The sequence below is a fragment of the Eptesicus fuscus genome, chromosome 13 (assembly GCF_027574615.1).
Source record: "Eptesicus fuscus isolate TK198812 chromosome 13, DD_ASM_mEF_20220401, whole genome shotgun sequence".
NCBI lineage: Eukaryota > Metazoa > Chordata > Mammalia > Chiroptera > Vespertilionidae > Eptesicus > Eptesicus fuscus.
The window spans coordinates 49,749,156-49,767,564 of NC_072485.1; the positions used below are offsets into that span (position 1 = coordinate 49,749,156).

General features: G+C 44.3%; 1 protein-coding gene across 1 annotated transcript in view; it reads left to right on the top strand.

Annotated features, from left to right (window-relative positions):
- Window positions 1-18,409, top strand: part of PARVA (parvin alpha) — a 143,701-nt gene that overhangs the window by 77,836 nt on the left and 47,456 nt on the right. The gene's annotated exons all lie outside the window — the stretch shown is intronic.

The window sequence follows — 18,409 nt, forward strand, 5'->3', positions numbered from 1 at the left end:
GTAGATGCCCTCACATTTTCATTATTATCTGCGAGTTTAGGTCATCTCTCCAGAACGGACAGGTTCCCCACAACAACTGAGCAAAGGCTTGAGGGCGTGGCTACTTTATGTCTAGAGCTGCCTGGGTCATAGCTGTGCCCACAACTGGCCTCTGCCTAAGGAGATGCTTATGACCTTGAGTCTGTGGGTGGACTAAGAAATGTCACGTCCCCCCAGATGACACTCACTTCTCATCAGCCTCCAGCAGTTGACTCCTTGCACCCCTGCCCAGCCTGCACCCCTGCCCAGCTCTGACGGTGACTGTAGGTATATACCCAGACTCAGCAGCAACAGGCAGGCACTCCAGACTTCCAGTTGCCAAGAGGCGAGAGGCAGACTCCTGCTTGCTTTGCAGCAGGTCTAGGAGTCTCATGTGGCATCATATTAAATTATATAGGCAGCCACTTGTTCTCGGACGATGCACTGAGCTGACAGTTGTATCGAGCAGGCAGCGTTCTCCTCAGGACACGGTTGAAAGATCCTATAGCTCTGCAGCCCTCCCGACCTCTGAAAATCAGCCTGAAAGCAGAGGGCGTGGCGGCCGCACGGAGAGGTCAACTCTGGGCACAAGGTACCATGACTGTGGCTGACATCCTAGAAAATGGGCTGCGGGGCACTTTGCCCTAAAGGTAGGTCAGAGCCTAGACAAAGTTGGGCATGCTACCATGGGGGTGATTCTCTGCTGGGAGTGCCTTGGCCAGCTCCTGGCTCATCTCTGGTGTTTGGGCTTCTGAAATAGTAGGTGCCCCCTCCTCTTGCCTCTGAAGGTTTTTTTAATATCAAGCTGACCTGCATTAGCGTGTGTGTGTGTGTGTGTGTGTGTGTGTGTGTGTGTGTGTGTGTGTGATGTTTAGGGGTAGAGGGAGGGGATGAGGATGAAGAAATCAAGGGATGAAGGACTTACGAAAGAACAACTCTATCTGACTTTACTGCTTGCTGTCCTGTTCCTGGTGAATCTACGTGTTCGTTCTGAAAGTGTAGAAAGCAGCTTTTGGCCTCTGTGAGCTATTAGTCTGCTAAATGCTTTTCCTAAGACCTTACAGCCAGCTCCCACCCCATGCTGGAGCTGAGAGGGGTGTTGTAATTCTCATTAGTGACAGCAGTATGAACAGGACAAATAGCTTACTTTAAGAGCTCATAGTCAGTAATGCCTAATGGGCCTTCCCAATTCCCCCCAATTGTTTGGAAAAAAATAGATTAAGACAGGATCTGAAATGGGTTTGATTGATGTCCATGCAAGTTCTTGGCAGGATTTTCGACTCAGTTTTCACCCAGATTAAACATGGTTTGAACATTCACATGTTTGGGTTTATGGCTGGGCTGCAGTGCCTCCCCATGGATTTTGACAGGTTAAAGGTCACATCAGTTTGGGCTCCTTGGTCCAAGTTCTGAGAAGACTGCCATCAATAAAGGAGTAGAAAGGCTAGACGTGAGCAACTTGCAGGCATATAGGCGCCTGCGGGATGGCCTTGGTGAGTCCTGCTGGTTCCCCTGAAGATGTGGAGGGGAGACCTGGCTCCTCCCTGGGGTCCGCAGTGCTTTCATCACAGATTAACAGCCCACTCCCAGTTGATGAATGAATACACCCCAAATTCATTCATTTGCACTTTCTGAGAAAGCATTTGTGTGGAAGATCCCAGCCAGAGAGAATAGCAATTCTTGGGGGAAATGAGGAGACTTTGAGGGATCCAGGGGGTTTGACCCCTGGAAGGTTCCTAAGCAGAGCTGGTGTTTACCCTTTGGTGATGGGGGTGGGGCGTGGAGCAGAGGCCGAGGAAAGGAAGGTGCTGAGAGGGTCCTGGCTGCTGCTGATAAGCATTTCATTGTTTTATTTACATCTCTGTGGAGACCAAGGGAGAGCAATGTTTTCCCCAATATTTCCTAGTTACTTATGTATCTTTTTCTTTAGATAAATTGCCACTTACTTTATTTTAGTGTCGTGCCTTAGGGGCTTTGATGGACGTATGGATTTTTATAATGAAGTCATTATATGTTAAGACTATTAATCTAGGCTTGCCACATGGGCTGCTTTGTTTTTTCCAGATCAACCTTGTTCTTACTTACTTGCCCGGATCTGTCTCCTTATTTTACAAAACAAGCTTGTGGTTTTCTTCTGCTCCCCACATCCACAATCTAGTTGTGAAAAACCAACAACTACAAGAACCTCTCCCTACATACAGTGTCTAACGTATACAAAAGCAGAAAAAAGAGTGTAACACACCCTCAATCAACCCTCACCCACTTAAACACAATGATTAATCCATGGCCGATCTTATTTCACGTATCCGTCCCATCTGACCCTCAGCCTCTGCCAGTACATTCTTTTGCAGTGAATTCCAGACATATTATTTCAGTATATATATATTTTAGTTATAGCTCTTAAAGATATGGGTTCTTTTTAAAAACACAATTTTATGACATGCAGACAAAATTTAATAATTCCTTAACATCTTCAGCTATTCCGTCTCATAATTTTGATGGGTTCATTTATTATTTTTACAGTTTGTTGGAATCAAGATCAAACTAAGGCCTGGGCATTGCAACTGGTTGACATTCTCTCAGAACTCTTTTATTCCTTGAGAAATATTTATGGAAGAAACCTATAGAGTTTCCCACAGTCTAGATTTTGCTAGCTATACATTGATGGTGTCAGATAATATGCCCCTCTGGCCCCTGAAAAATTGGTAGGTAGATCTAGCCCTGATGGTGTTGTGTCACTTGGGGGTGGGGGCGGGGGGGCAAGGGAGGCATTATGTCTGATTATCTGTCTCTCATTTGTGAGAAGCCATTGGTGATCGTTGCCTGGATATGTTAATTCATTAGGGTTTCCAAATGGTTATATTCTGATTCATTTATTTCATTGTTATATATTATCTAAAATGCTTTCAAAAGATAAACTTTCCTCAATAAGTATTTGGTCAGCCACAGGTACATTTGATTGAGGAAGATAGGCTAAATGTTAGATTATTTCCCCTTTATTTACCAGTTCTCAAAATGAGTGGTTTTCTTAGCATCCTCCAGAGGTGACTAGAGAGATATTGTTTTGTTTTTCTGGTATCATTATTAACTCGTGGATTTAAATATATTTGCTGTGTTTCAAGATATTGCAGGTATTGTCCTTATTGGTGCTCAAAGTTTTCTGGTTTTGGCCAATGGAAACCTTTTTGATACGACCCTACCTAGTAGAAATTCATGACTTATTGGTTTCTGGCAATAAGCTGTTCCAGGCTCATCTAGTGTATTTTCTGCCTCCGATCTAGAACCAGCCATTTCTCCAAGGAGCCCTGCTTCCTTTAAGTGGAAAATGGCATTATTATTTAGGGTCCACAATCCAGGTGCTATGGATATTGAGCACCACTTTTTCCCACCTCTGAAAACTCTTCAGTCACCACTATCAACAGCACCACCGCCCATTGAAACCACTGCCATCCCCCCCACTGCCATCGCCATCCAGGACCCACCTTCCAGTCTCCATAACAGCTATCATATAGCCCTTCTCCAACCCGCCTGGGGACTTTCAGAATGCCACTTGCTCCAAAATGTCCTGCTTGGTAAAGCATTTCATCAGCCTTTTACTTTTCTATCTTTTCATCATCTTGTCTCTTGTCGTCTGTTTGAAACCCAAGACAGGGGGGATAGATCATAATTTCTTAACGTCTCCTCCAACTTCGTTTTAGAGCTCTGTTGGCTTGCCAAAGTCATTCTTGTTGCATTAGATCATCTCTGAGCAGTCCCTCCCTCCCCGGGTGCTGATACACATGACTCAGGCACACATCGGGAAACGTGGGGAAGGGTAGACTGACAGATACTGAAGCTTACTTAGGCTTGTCCTACTAGGCTGGGCAGTGTGTGTGTGTGTGTGTGTGTGTGTGTGTGTGTGTGGTGTGATAAGCGCTTCATTAAAAACCTGTGAACTAAGTATTATGATTTCCACTCTAGAGGGGAAGGAAAGTCAAATAGGAGGTAGGGCTGGGATTCATCCAAAATCTCCCTTGGGTTGGCCAGAGCCCAGGCCAGCCCAGACAGCCTTATCTGGAGTAGGTCCATCCCAGGAAGACTTCCCGCTTAGATGAGTCCACTGGGGAACCTTTGCCCAGCCATCCTACAAACGCGCAGAGCCCTGCTTTTCTTATCCTTCAGGGGCTCTTGTTTGCTTTCGGGATGAAATCCACACTTTGTCTGTTCTGGCCCTCGGCTTAACTCTGACACCCCACAGGCTCATTATCTACCACAGCCTTCCTGAAAGCATTCCTGTTCTCACATCTCAAGATCTTTTGTATGTCTTCCTCCCTCTTCACCTGGTGAACTACTCTTTTAAGAGGCAAAGGAAATGTCTCCTCTGAGAAGTCCTCCCTGATTTCCACTTCCCGAATAGTTAAGTGATACTGCTTTGGCTTCCACAGGGTACTCTGCTGTACACTGGGGCTGGGTCTCATTCATCCCTTTGACCGCAGGATGCAGGACTGGGCCTGGCCCAGGAACATTGCTCGGGAATGCTGTTGAATGCATACGTAAGCAAATGAGTGAGTGTGTGTGTGTGTGTGTGTGTGTGTGTGTGTGTGGTACCAGCTACCGCACACCTTGCTCACATGGTAAAATGTTATCTTCTTTGAAATAGTCTGCCCAGTTTCTGGTGGCCTCTGTCACTCTCTGCTCCTGTTGTGCCTGTCTATTTTTGTCCATAAGTTAAATTATACTCTGGGCCTGAAAGACGCAATGGGAATGAGGCCCCAACGCATTGCCTTGCACATAGTCAAGACTCAGTAATTATCCGGGGAATGGAATCAAATGGGAGACTGTACAAAGGCAGCTACAGTCAAGTGTCAGGCTTGCAATCAGCAGGACGCCAGACAGGCAGTTAAAGCATCTCTGATTTACTACAATTTCTTTAATAGGTTCTCAGTACAGATTTGCTGTCAACATGGATTGTTGGTTTTAGAAAAACAAAAAGAGGGAGCTGCAATGGCTCTTGTGGGGCACGACTGCCAACGTTTTGCCACGTCTAGTGTGATAGTTCCCATGTTGGGACAGGACTCGGTCATTGCGCTGAGGACATCGAAATGATAAGCAAAAATGCTTCCAACGAAACGTCCCAGACCCCCACGCTCAGAACCAGATGTGTCTATGCTTCTGTGCTCTCCTGGGCTGCCTCCAGTCCCTTATCCTGCTCTTCCTGAAGCCCAGACCTGCCCGCATTCGATGCCTAGCTCAGCTCTGGAAGGTAGAGCTGTTTGTTGGCTGTGTGGCCTGCTCAGGGGCCAGCACTGCCACACCATTCACCGATCCAGTAAGTGAGCATCAAGCACGTGTTGTGGGGCGGGTGCTGCCGTGCAGAGGTGGGCAAGGCCTCAGTCCTCTTGGAGCTCTCAGAATAATGGAGGAGACAGGTGTTCTTCAGATAGGCACACAGATGGATAGTGACAAACGGGAGTGAGATGGAGAGAGGAACAGAGATCTAGCCACAAAAGGGCCTGGCACCACCTTCTCCATGAAGCCCTCTCTGGCCCCTCCTGGCAGCGCAAGGCTAGCTGCGGCTCCCTCGTCACTGGAGCCATGCCTGTGTCGGCCCTCAGCCCACTGGGACTCTGGGTGTATGTGACTTATTTCTCATGGCAAGGGTTAGTTTTTTTCCTAGAATAGTGCATGGCATACAGCAGGTGCTCAATCAGTGCTCAAGGGTGTGAGGAAGGGAATGAGCATATTTTACAAGTCTCCATCCCATCAGATGCAGGAGGCATGGACTTCTTGAGACACTGTGGTCATGATAGTGTGGTGATAACCTGGTCGCAAAGCTTCAGCTCTGTCCCCGAGAAGAAGGCGTCTCTGCTCCAGAAGCTTGTAGATGACGAGGAATGAACAGAAACCCTCGGCCCAGGGCTTCGCCTGTGGCACGAGCTCAGCGCAGGTCACCTCCCTTCCCCTGGCTTCAGAGACTGTGCTCTCATGGAAGCAACCTGCCCACCCACCACTACCTAAGCTCCTCTTAGACTGGACCTGAGCAAGTCAGGAGCAAGACTCACATCCTGCTCATCTCTGAGTCTCCAGCCTGGGCACATCAGAGTCAGGACTGAACAGATGTTTGATTTGAATGGCACTGACCTAGGGTCATAATGTGAAGAACAGGATTCTGCAGGACATCCATTCTTGTTTGCTTCTTCCGTGATGAAGACTAAGTTCCCCTCCCAGGTTGATTGCTGTATATGCTTTAACTCCCATCTGCCCTCCTGGGATTTCTCTCCTAGGGGGAGTAGGAGGCAGGGTCCTGGTGCCCCTGAATCTCTAGGTGAACAGCAGATGCAATTGTACTGCATGTCACACTCCCCGGCCACCTCTTGTTTCAGCCCGACTATGGTAGACAGTTTCATATGCACAGCAGGCTGCTACCTGAACCTGGCCCCTCTACTTCACTGTGGCTTTGGCTTCCAAAAACCTCTCAGCTGTAACCCAGGGAAGCCTGGAAGTACAAAGAGGTAGCATCCTGTGGTAACCTCAGCTAACGGGGAGGTCTCCTGGGGAAATCACACAGTTCTTCAGAGAGCCCACATGGCGTTTGAGGCCCAGTGGCCCATAGGTGGCCAGTTCAGTGACATGCACCTCCCTTCATTGGCTTTTCCTATGTCTCTGTCACTTCCTGTCACTTCCCTCACCCTTTTCCCTGGGATTTCTTCTGCTTTCAAAGGACTCCAAACTAAGATACCAGGGAAAGGAGATGGCTGTTAGAATTATCTTCCAGGAAAGTTTTCAGAGGCCAGGAAAGATGCTTAAACTTTCTAGACTATAGCTTTCTTATCCATGAAAGAGAGAAGGTCCTGTGGCCTGACTCTAGTCCCCAGGGGCCCCACATTCTGCGCTTGCTGGTCTCGTTGCCTGGGATCCCACTCACCCTTCATAGCTGGCTGATGACTCAACCTTCCAGAGTTAGCTGCCTCCCCCCAAAACTGGAAACCACCTAAATGTCCCCGAGTTATAGAACGGTTAAGTAGCGTATGTGTGTATCTTCAAGAGAGATTGGGGAAGCCATTTAAAGTGATATTTTTGATGGCATAAGGAAAGCTAATGAGATTATATAATTCAATAAAAGTAGGCCATCTATAGAATAAAGGCCTAAGCTACCATTATGGTGGAATGACCAGAATGACCGGTCGCTATGATGCACACTGACCACCAGGGGGCAGATGCTCAATGCAGGAGCTGCCCCCTGGTGGTCATTGCGCTCCCACAGGGGGAGCGCTGCTTAGCCAGAAGCCAGCTCATGGCTGGCGAGCACAGCAGCGGTGGTGGAAGCCTCTCCTGCTTCCATAGCAACACTAAGGAGCAGTAAGCCCAGTGGCAAGAAGCAGCAAGCAGGCGGGCGAAAAGGAGCAAGGGGTCCTGGACTGTGAGAGGGCACAGGCTGGGCTGAGGGACCCCCCACCACTAGTGCACAAATTTCTTGCACCGGGCCTCTAGTGTTATATAATACAATAAAAGTAGGCCATACATGTACCCAGTATATTAGTGTGTGTGTGTGTGTGTGTGTGTGTGTGTGCACGCGCATATGTGTATAAAATAGAAAAGCTTGTAAGAAAATATAGTATGTTAACATTTTATCTCTAAACAATAGGATTATTTTTTCTTCATTTTTTAATATTTTCTTTTTTTTAATATGTTGGTTTTTGTTTTGTTTTGTTTTTTCTTGATTTCAGAGAGGAAGGGAGAGAGAGAGGGAGAGAGAAACATTAATGATGAGAGAGAATCACCAATCAGCTGCCTCCTGCACACCCTACACTAGGCATCAAGCACAGAACCCGGGCATGTGCCCCGACCTGGAATCAAACCATGACCTCCTGGTTCATGGGTCAATGCTCAACCACAGAGCCACACTGGCCAAGCAGTTTTTTAATATTTTCAAGGTTCTTTTAAATGAGCATATTTTTCTTTTCCAGTCAGAAATAAATCAATCCATTATTTTATCATTTATTTTATATTTTTGTTAATCCTCACCTGAGGGCATTTTTCCCACTGATTTTTAGAGAGAGTGGAAGGGAGCAACAGAGGAGGGTGTAGGAGATACTGAAGTTAGTGGGGCCCCAGGGACCCTGTATAGCTTCTGCACCTCACCTGCTTTTACCTTTGGATATCACCTGCATCAACTTCTTCATTTCATTCCCTGTGGCTCTTTGACCTTCATGTCTATATCATTTCTTCATCCTGAACAGCCTGTCATCTATTTTGCAGTGTCCCAGTGCTGCCTAAAGAGGGCCACATCAAGTACTAGTCCCTCCTCTGTTGCTCCCTCCATCCTGGAGGGGCGCTCTGCTCTCAGGACTTGGGTGGAAGTACTTATCATATTGCATTGTATTTTGTGCATTAGTCTTTCCCCTCCCCCTTTCTAAAGCATCTTCCGAGCTTATGAAGTATTTATCATGTGTCTGGCACTGTGCAGGGCTCTGAGGGCCACCACAGGTAGCTGCCCTTCAGGAGCCTCCTGACTCCAGAAAGGAAGTACCGTATTTTCTGGCGTATAAGACCCCCAACTTTTGAGAAGATTTTCCTGGGTTAAAAAGTCGTCTTATATGCCGGAAAATACAGTACTTCTTTATCTTCATAGTCAGAGCTCCTGGCCCACCCCATCACCTGAGGTGTCCATCCATGTTTATGAATGAAAGACAGAAGTAGAGCCAGTTCTACACAGGCTGTCCTGGGTCGCTCATTGTACCCATACTTCATGTATAATTAACCAGCATATCAGATCAAGTTCTCTGGTCTCCCATGACTGTTCCAAGTGCTCAGGGGGCATGCAGGCACACAGATGCACATGCATGCCCAATGGTTTGGTGTTTTCTGCTGTCAACTCCTAGGATGGCACATCCACATCACTTTCTGCTTAAGGAGGAACAGACCTTTAAAACCAAGGTAAAGGCCCGGCCAGTGTTGCTCAGTGGTTGAGCGTTGACTGATGAACCAGGAGGTTACGGTTCGATTCCCGGTCAAGGGCACATGCCTGGATTGTAGGCTGGATCCCTAGTGTGGAGCGTGTAGGTGGCAGCCGACCAATGATTCTCTCTCATCATTGATAATTCTATCTCTCCTCCCTTCCTCTCTGAAATAAATAAAAATATTTTTTAAAAATTCATTTAAAAAAATAAAAGCAAGGAAACAGTTCTGGTTCCCACTTTAAAGAGATAACGAGACATGGCAGAGCAAAAGACAAAGAAGAGTGATGTGTTTGGTGATGGATCCTCTGTGCTGTGCAGTGTTGTAGTGAACCTCCCATGGCTTCCTTGAGACCTCCACCAATGCCCTAATTCAGACTGTTTTGACTGCTCAAAGAGCCAATGGTGCATCCACCTCCCTCCATGCTTACTTTCAATTGGAGGGAAGCTGAATTACATGTTCGGCTGAACAATGAATAAATGTTAAGGAGCCATTTGCTTGGCAGCCTTCCAGTTCTACAGAGACTATAAAGCTGACCAAGATAAAGACGCTCATGGAAACGATAAGACTCAGGACTGTAGATCCCCCTGTCAGCTTCCATCACAACACCAGCCTCTAAGTTCCCTTTTTTTGGCTGCACTCCAAGGGCCAGATGTCAGACCCTGGTGACTACACAGCTGTGTCAAGTAGAGCGGAGTACAGTGAGACCCTGACAGTCCTCTGAGGCCACCACGAGCTGGCTCCCACGTTTCCCTGATGCTTTATATTATGGCTGCTAAAACAAGTATCCTTTTAGTTAAAAGTAATAAAACTCTGGGTTTAAAGGCTGGGATGGAGAGGGTTGGGATTTTGCATTTCTTTTGGCAATCTCACAGAGTAAAAGTGAACTCACATGTTGTAGGCAAGAGTGAGTATTGAGAACAGAACCTGTCCCACTAACCAGGAAAGCTGTTATAGGCAGAATAATGGCCCCCAAAGATGTCCAGGTCCCAATCCCTGGAATCTGTGAATATGTTAACTTACATGGGTTAAATTTGGGTTGCTTACCAGCTAACTCTAAAATAGGGAAATTATCCTGGATTATTCAAGTGGCTCAGTGTACTTATAGGGTACTTAAAAGTGGAAGAGGAGGTCAGAATAATGCAATGTGAAAAGGATTTGACACCTTCCCCTACCCCATTACTGGCTTGAAGATGGAGGAAGGGGCTACAAGCCAAGGAGTACAGGTGGCCTTTAAAAGCTAGAAAAGGCAAGAAAATGGATCATCCCCTAGAGCCTGCAGAAAGGAACATAGCCCTGCCAACACCTTAATTTAGCCCAGTGAGACCCATGTTGGACTTTTAACCTGTAGAACCATAAGGATAATCTGTGTTGTTTCAAGCCACCAAGTGTGTGGTAATTTGTTGCTACAGCAATAGAAAACTAACACAAAAGCCCATCAGGGACCATGAGTAGACATTGTTTCCAGAGAAAATCATTAAAGAGACCTCTATATCTTCAGTGATTCTTGTACTAGTGGGACAAACACCCTCTTGGGAAAGCAGAAATGACTCTGCCAGACAGGCATCCTTAAGTTATGGGGAAGCTCTGTCTTCTCATCTCAGCCCTGGAATCAAACAAAAAAACATGCACTTCTTCCTGGAAACCTGGCTTCTCACTTGGGAATGAGTACAGCTTGCACTGTAGGGCCTTTAAATGGTCTTTGTGCTTTGCCTCTTGTACAAATGCTTCCATACGGCTCAGCTAATTTGAATAAATTACCACTGTCTCCTAGTCATGGGAAGGAGCATGTGTGTCCCATAAAGTCATGTGTTTCTCCCAGTGAACACTATATTTGGTTGGAAAAATAGAAAATTTGTGTTGATTTTTTTAAAAATAGACTATTTTTGTAATAGTTTTAGATTGCAGGAAAATTGCAAAGATGGTACAGATGCCCTACACTGGTTTTCCTCTTATGAACGTCTTCCATTAGTATGGTACATTTGTTATATAGTTCATGAACCAGTATTGATATATTATTGACTAAATTCCATAGTTTATTCAGATTTCTTTAGTTTGTTTTTTGTTTGTTTGTTTGTTTACCTAATGTCCTTTTTCTGTTCCAGCATCCCATATTACACTTAGCCATCACATCTCCTTAGACTCCTCTTGGCTGTGACATTTTCTCAGACTTCCCTTGTTTGTGATGATCTTAAAAGTTTTGAGGAGTACTAAGCAAATATTTCTTAGGATGTTCCTCTACGGGAATTTGTCTGATGCTAGTCTCATGATTAGGGTAGGGTTATGGGTTTGGGGAAGGAAGAGCATAGAAGTAAGTGCTGTATTCAACATATCACATCAAATCCCATGATTTATGGTTCTGGTATTGTCAGGTTTCTCCACTGTAAAGTTTCTCTTTGTTCCCCCTTTCATATTGTTCTCTGTGGAAGGAAGCCACGATGCAGACCCCACATTTGAGGAGTGTGGGGTCATGTTCTCCTTCTTAGAGGGCACAGGATCTACATAAATTATTTGGAATTCTACAAAGGAGATATCCCCTATCCCCTATTCATTCATTTAATTGGGAATTTACACTGAGTGGCCAGATTATTATGATCTCTAAATGCATAATAATCTGGCCACTCAGTGTATATCCTATATAATAAAAGGCTAATATGCAAATTGTCCCCTTGACCAGGAGTTCGACCAGCAGGCAGGCTGGCCAACCGCCCATGTCTCCTCCCCCTGGCCAGGCTGGCCGGACCCCACCCATGCACGAATTCATGCACTGGGCCTCTAATATATATATACTGAGTGGCCAGATTATTATGCGTTCAGAGGTCATAATAATCTGGCCACTCAGTGTATATCTGTATGGATTCATATTTATTTTGTGGTTTGGTTTATAATCCAATACTTTATTTTGTTGCTCAAATCATTTCAGCTTCTTTACTTTCTGTTTCCAGACTCATCTTGAATATTTCCTGTATATTTTCTCTCCAGTTCTAGAATAAGCCATTTTTCCAAGGAGTCCTGGTTCCCTTTAATTAAAGAATGGTACTAGGAACTAAGATCTGGGTGCTGGGTGTGTTCATTCCTGCTAGAGTGTCATTTCTTTTAGACCCTTTCAGCTAACAGCATAGAAATATATGTGTGTACTAACCTATGTATATATGTCTTTTAATATTTCAATATGTAATCATCTGTATCTATATTAAGTTAAACATGAGTTCTTATTGATGTCTCCAACTCTAATCTATTACTACATGGGTCATCCTAGCCTTTTCCCCTTGCTTCTCTGTAACCTCCCTCTCCAATAGTGAGAAACCTGGTTTCTACCATCTACTAACCATTTAACTAGAGTACAGTGTTTATGTGCTGTTCCTTTTGCCTTTGGTCACAGACTCCACTCATTTCCAGTGATGCTTATTTGCCATCTATACATCTTCTTTGGTGACGTGTTTGGTCAAAGCTCTTGCCCATTTTGTAGTTGAGGTGTTTTCTTACTGTTCCGTTTTTAGAATGTTTGTGTATTTTGCATGCAAGTCTTTTATCAGATATGTGTTTTGTAAACATTTTCTCCCAGTCTATGGCTAGTCTTTTTATTCTCCTAACAGTATCTTTTGCAAGGTAGAAATGTTAATGAAGTCCAGCTTACCAATTTTTCTGTCATGGATTGTCTTTTTGATGTTGTAGGTAAAAACTCATTGCCAGACCCTAAATCACATAGATTTCTCTAAATTACATAGATTTTTCTTTTTCCTAGAAATACTTTAATATTGCTTTATACTTAGATCTGTGACCATTTTGATTTAAATTTTATGAAAAGTGTATGGTTTCTGTCTAGATTCATTTTCTTTCGGATGGACTCCCAATTGTTCTAGCACTGTATGTTGATAAGGCTATTCTTTCAGCATTGAGTTGCCTTTGCTCCTTTGTCAAAGATCAGTTGAATACTTTTGGGTTTATTTCTGGGTTCTCTATTCTGCTCCATTTATCTATGTGTCTATTCATTCACCAATGCTATCTCTAAATAACTGTAGTTTTACAGTAAGTCTTGAAGTCTGGTGGTGTCAGTCCTCCAACTTTGATATTCTTCAATATTGTGTTGACTACTCTGGGTCTTTCGCCTGTTTGTGTAAACTTTAGAATCAGTTTGTCAATGTCTTGTGATTTTGACTGGGGTTGCACTGAATCTATAGGTGAGGTTGACTAGAATTAACATCTTAATATTATGCCTTCCAATCCATGTATACTGAATGTCTCTCCATTTATCTAGATCATCTTTGATTTTTTTCATCAGAGTTTAATATTTTCTGCTAAAATTATCCCTGTTTATGTTTTGTTAGATTTATATCTAATTATTGCATTTTTTTGGTGGTACCATAAATGAAATTGTTTTTAATTTCTAATTCCAATGATTCATTTCTGGTGCATAGGAAAACAATTGACTTTTGTATATTAGTCAACCTTGCTATAATTGCTTATTACTTATAGGAGTTTGGGTTTTTTGTTCTGTTTTGTTTTGGTCAATTCTTTGGGATTTTCTATGTAGACAATCATTTAGTCTACAAACAACAATGGTTTTATATCTTCCTTCCCAATCTTTTATTTTCTTCTCTTGCATTATTGTACTAGCTGGAATTAAATTTTTTTTGTTGTTTTTATTTTTTTGTTAATCCTCACCCGAGGATATTTTTCCATTGATTTTTAGAGAGAATGGAAGGGAGGTGAGGGACAGATCGAAATATCATGTGAGAGAGACAAATCGATTGGTTGCCTCCCGCACACGCCCCAACCAGAACTGGGGATTGAGCCTGTAACCAGAAGTGTGTGCCCTTGACTGGAACCGAACCTGGGACCCTTTAGTCTGCTGGCCAATACTCTTATCCACTGAGCTATACAGGCTAGGGCCTACCTAGAATTTTTAGTATGATTTTTCATGGACATGGTGAGAGGAGATATCTTTGCCTTGTTTCCAATTTTAGGGGTAAGCATTCAGTTTCTCACCATTTATTACCATGTTAATAATAAAAACTGTAGGTTTTTAAAATATATATATAGATGTTCTTTCTGGTTGATTTTTCACATGAAGAAAAATTGTTGGGTTTTGCTTACCAGACAATGTAGTTGTCTCTAGTTGCCAAGATCTTCTGCGAGGGACTTTTGAGCCATTTAGAAATTAAGTGAGTTTTTAGTAGCTTTTAAGAGGACCAGAAATAAATCATCTGAATCCTGATAAGGATCTAGAGCAGAGTAAATATCTCACTGGGGCCCTCTTGCCCTCCCTTGGCATGTTGTTTGTTTGTTTTGTCTGTAGACACTGGGGGCAAGGTTCAAGAGTGCTGGGGAACAGATGAATTCAAAACCCTTGACACTCTGGACCCCACCTACTTATTTGCCCCTCTGTTCCTTCCTGTCCCATTTCCTCCCTACATTCCCGTGTTCAGACATAATCATCACTCTTTTAATACTTGCCCTGTTCGTCCACGCCTTTTTTTTACACATGATGTACCTCTTGTGGGGCACCTGTGTCAGATGAAAATTTACATTTTTCCAAGTTCAATTCAAATGCCCCCCTTTCTGGGAATCCTTCCTGGTCTTCCCCATCCAGCATTAGCCAGCCTTGTTCCTCCGGAACTCCCAGAGCCCTCTGGTTACATGTCTCTCACCCCTGAGTGCAGTGTCCTGCATGCTGTGTTTATGTGCCTGCCTCTCCCACCTGTGAGCAGATGGAGGCAGACCCATACCAAATCCCTACACCCTTATCCCCCTTGCTGGCACAGGGTCTGCTTTAGAGGAGGATGCCCAGAAATGTTTATTGGTTGAATGAATGAAATTACTGGCCTTGCATAAATGGACCCTTTCATGCTTTTAGAAATCTGTCCATTCTTCTCTCCATCCTTGATTTCTGCCTGGTGTTCTTTGAGTTCCTCTAGATGTTTCTGGATTGTGAGAGATGCCTACAGCTATTCTGTTTTTCATGGAGAAAAAAAAAAAAAAGGAAAGGGAAATTATCATTCAGGGCAGACCTACTATATTCATCCATCGACTTTATCATCCTATTGTCTCATAAATCAGTTAGGGAGTTTAGGATCCAATTACCAGAAAAGGCCAACTTAACTGGCTTAAACAATAAGGGAACTTATTATATTTCTTCTAACAAGTCATAAAGCGAGGGTGGCGTTAGAGATGGTGGCTTAACTGTATCAAGAAAAACCCCTTCTTTCTTTCTTCTCTGCCAACTTTAACTTAATGAGTTTTCCTTTGGGCTGACTCACCTCATGGCAACAAAATGGCTGCAGCAAATCCAGGCTTACCATCCTGATGCAATACTGGTTAGGAGAAAGATACTTTCTCTTCCTTGGGCCTCTCTTTAAAGTGGAGGGGAAAAATCTAGAAACTTATAGAAACTTCCTCTCAAAGCTTATTTACCAGAATTTTGCATCACAAGACAATGCTGGAGCCATCACTGCTGAGGGAATTAAGATGATCATGATTAGTATAAACTAACCAGGATCTCACCTAGAGGCATAGGAGGGAGGGGTATATGCTGAAACAAAATGAGTGTTCTTTCAGCAGCGGGGGAGGGGGGGGGAATAAAACAAATATTGAGGAGGAAACCAGCAGTGTCAGCTACACCCTTTTTCATAGTGAATTAGTTTATGCCGAATTTCAGGGAGGTTCAATCACTTACATACAGTCCCGCAGCTGATAAAAATAGAGGTAGGATTCAAACCCAGCTCTTTAAAACTCCAAAGCCCATCCGTGTACTTTTTCTGCTGCGCAGCTGGACCCAGAGTCAAACTTCATTTCCCAGAAAAGCCAAAGCCCCCTTTCTCGTGGTGAGCGCTTCAGGAGTGGAGGCAATCGCCCTGCTTTCCCCAGCCGACCTTCCGCTGGGCATTTAATCTGTTTATTAAGTTATGACTAATGGTGCTGCGAGACACCGAGGGCTGCACATTCAGACCTAGTTTTAGATTGTTAGAGGAGGTCCAGGGGATAAACATCATATTCATATTCTGTGCTGAGAAAATTCAATTGCAGCTCTTTCTCTTTCAGAGCGCAGGGTTGGCGAGGGGCGTCTGCTGGGTCCTGCTTGGGTTTAATAGAAATGAAACCTCCAAAGCAGGCGGGCTGTTTTGGGAAAGTGGCCGCTAATGCGGCCCCTTGGGGCGGGGGCCAGGCCTGAACCGGGCAGTTTGCATATTCACTTTTACAAACAGTTGGCTCCGAGTCAGCAGTTAATGGGATGGGAATGATGTTCCTGTACCAAATCATTTCCTGAAAAAAACATTTCCAATTGCAAACATATCTCAGCCTTTCTTCTTGGGTTTGTTTTGTCTCTGTGAGTGAATTAAAGAGGCAGGGCAGAGGGGAGTGTTTCTGATGGGGGGTTTTTATCTGAAATCATTTTTAACAATGATCTCCAAGTAAAAGAGGTCCCGTTCAGACCGACGTTTAGGCATCCTGGCTGCTAATGTTGCATTTCTGGGCACACTTTAGAGGTATAAATGTCTCCATTTTCACCAAGTGGCTCTGGCTGTACAACAGTTTGGGGACACATGCGGCTTTTCTCTCCTTCCCAAACCTAAGCTGGAAATGCTGGCCCAGGAATGTGCACATGTGCACACATGTACACACATGCACACATGCACACATGCACACACAGGGTCAACAATTTTGCGGGTTTTTCCTGAGGGTAAGCTGGGATCCTTCTTTGCATCCTGTGCACTGCTTTGGCAAATTATGCTTCAACCCATAACCTGGGCAACTGAAGGGAGGTCTTAATGAACAGTTTTGATTATTCATTTATTCAACAAGCAGTTCTTGAGTGCTCATTGCACATGAGGTATTTTAAGTAATAAGAATAACGTATATTTACATAGATCTTACCAGATACCCAGAGAGTCTTCTAAATATGTTACATATATTAACTCATTTAATCTTCTCAACAACCCTAGGAGGTAGGCAATATTGTCATTCCTGTTTTTCAGATAAGGAAACTCAGTATAAGAGGTTGATGAACTCACCCAAGGTCACATAGCTAGTAAGTGACCTTGGATTTTAACCTGGGGAGTCTGGCTCCTCTTTGGGGAATCTAACAGCGGGCAAAAAAGGGAAAGTGCCAGGCTTCCTACGGCTTATCTCCTAATGGGAGAGGTAGCTAACAGGTCTGTAACTAATAATGATTCCAGGTCATATTGAGAGCTTGAAGCAAATAAAACATGAGAGGGAGGCAGGGGGCTAATCAGAGGGTTTTCTAGGTCTTAGGAGTTGGGGTTTTCTTTTGAGTATGACAGGAAGTCTTAAAGCAGGAGAGTGTATGACCCTATTTACATCTTTATATATCCTTCTGACTGTGTAACTGGAAGTAGATGGGGTAGGGCTGAGGGGGATATGCATTAGGAAGCAGCAGACCTGTTAGAAGGTGGTTCTGGTTGTCCAGGTCAGTGGTCGGCAAACTGCGGCTCGCGAGCCACATGCGGCTCTTTGGCCCCTTGAGTGTGGCTCTTCCACAAAACACCACGGCCTGGGCGAGTCTATTTTGAAGAAGTGGCATTAGAAGAAGTTTAAGTTTAAAAAATTTGGCTCTCAAAAGGAATTTCAGTAGTTGTACTGTTGATATTTGGCTCTGTTGACTAATGAGTTTGCCGACCACTGGTCCAGGTGAAAGATAAGGATGGCCTGAACCAGGATGATGGTGGTGGTACTGGTGAGCAGCAGTTGGAATTGGGCCCTGGTTCGGAGGTGGAGCCCACAAAACTTGCCAATGTGTTAGACGCAAAAGGTGAGGGGGGAAATGTTGTTACAGATGACTCTTTGGGTTTGGGCTTACACCACTGTATATATGCTGGGGCTACTTACTGAGGAGGGGAAGAACAGTGTTGTGGAGGTGGGGGTGAGGGTATTGAAAATCAGAGTTCTGTTTTGGATGGCTAAATTTGAGACCTCTGCCAATAGACAAAACAGAAGACATCCAGTAAGCTTGTGGCTCAGCGTCAGGCCTAGGCAGGAGATTTAAATGCAGACATCAGCGTTTAGATGGATGGGATCATCTAGGACAATGCTGTCCACGCCTGTGGTGATGGAAATCTACAGCTGTGCTATTCAGTATGGTCATCACCAGCTACATGTGGGCCATCGAGCACTTTAAATGTGATAGGAACAACTAAGAGATTCAATTAAAAAATGTTTTTAATTCATTTTAGAGAGGAAGGGAGAGGGAGAGAGAAATAAGAAATATCAATGATGAGAGAGAAGCATTGATCGGCTGCCTCCTACATGCCCCACACTGAGGATTGAGCCCACAACCTGGGCATGTGCCCTGACCAGGAATTGAACTGTGACCTTCTGGTTAATAGGCCAATGCTCAACCACTGAGCCATGCCAACCGGACAAAGAAACTAAATTTTTAATTCATCTGCATTGAAAGAGCCACATGTGGCCAACCCCTCCCATATTGGACAGCACA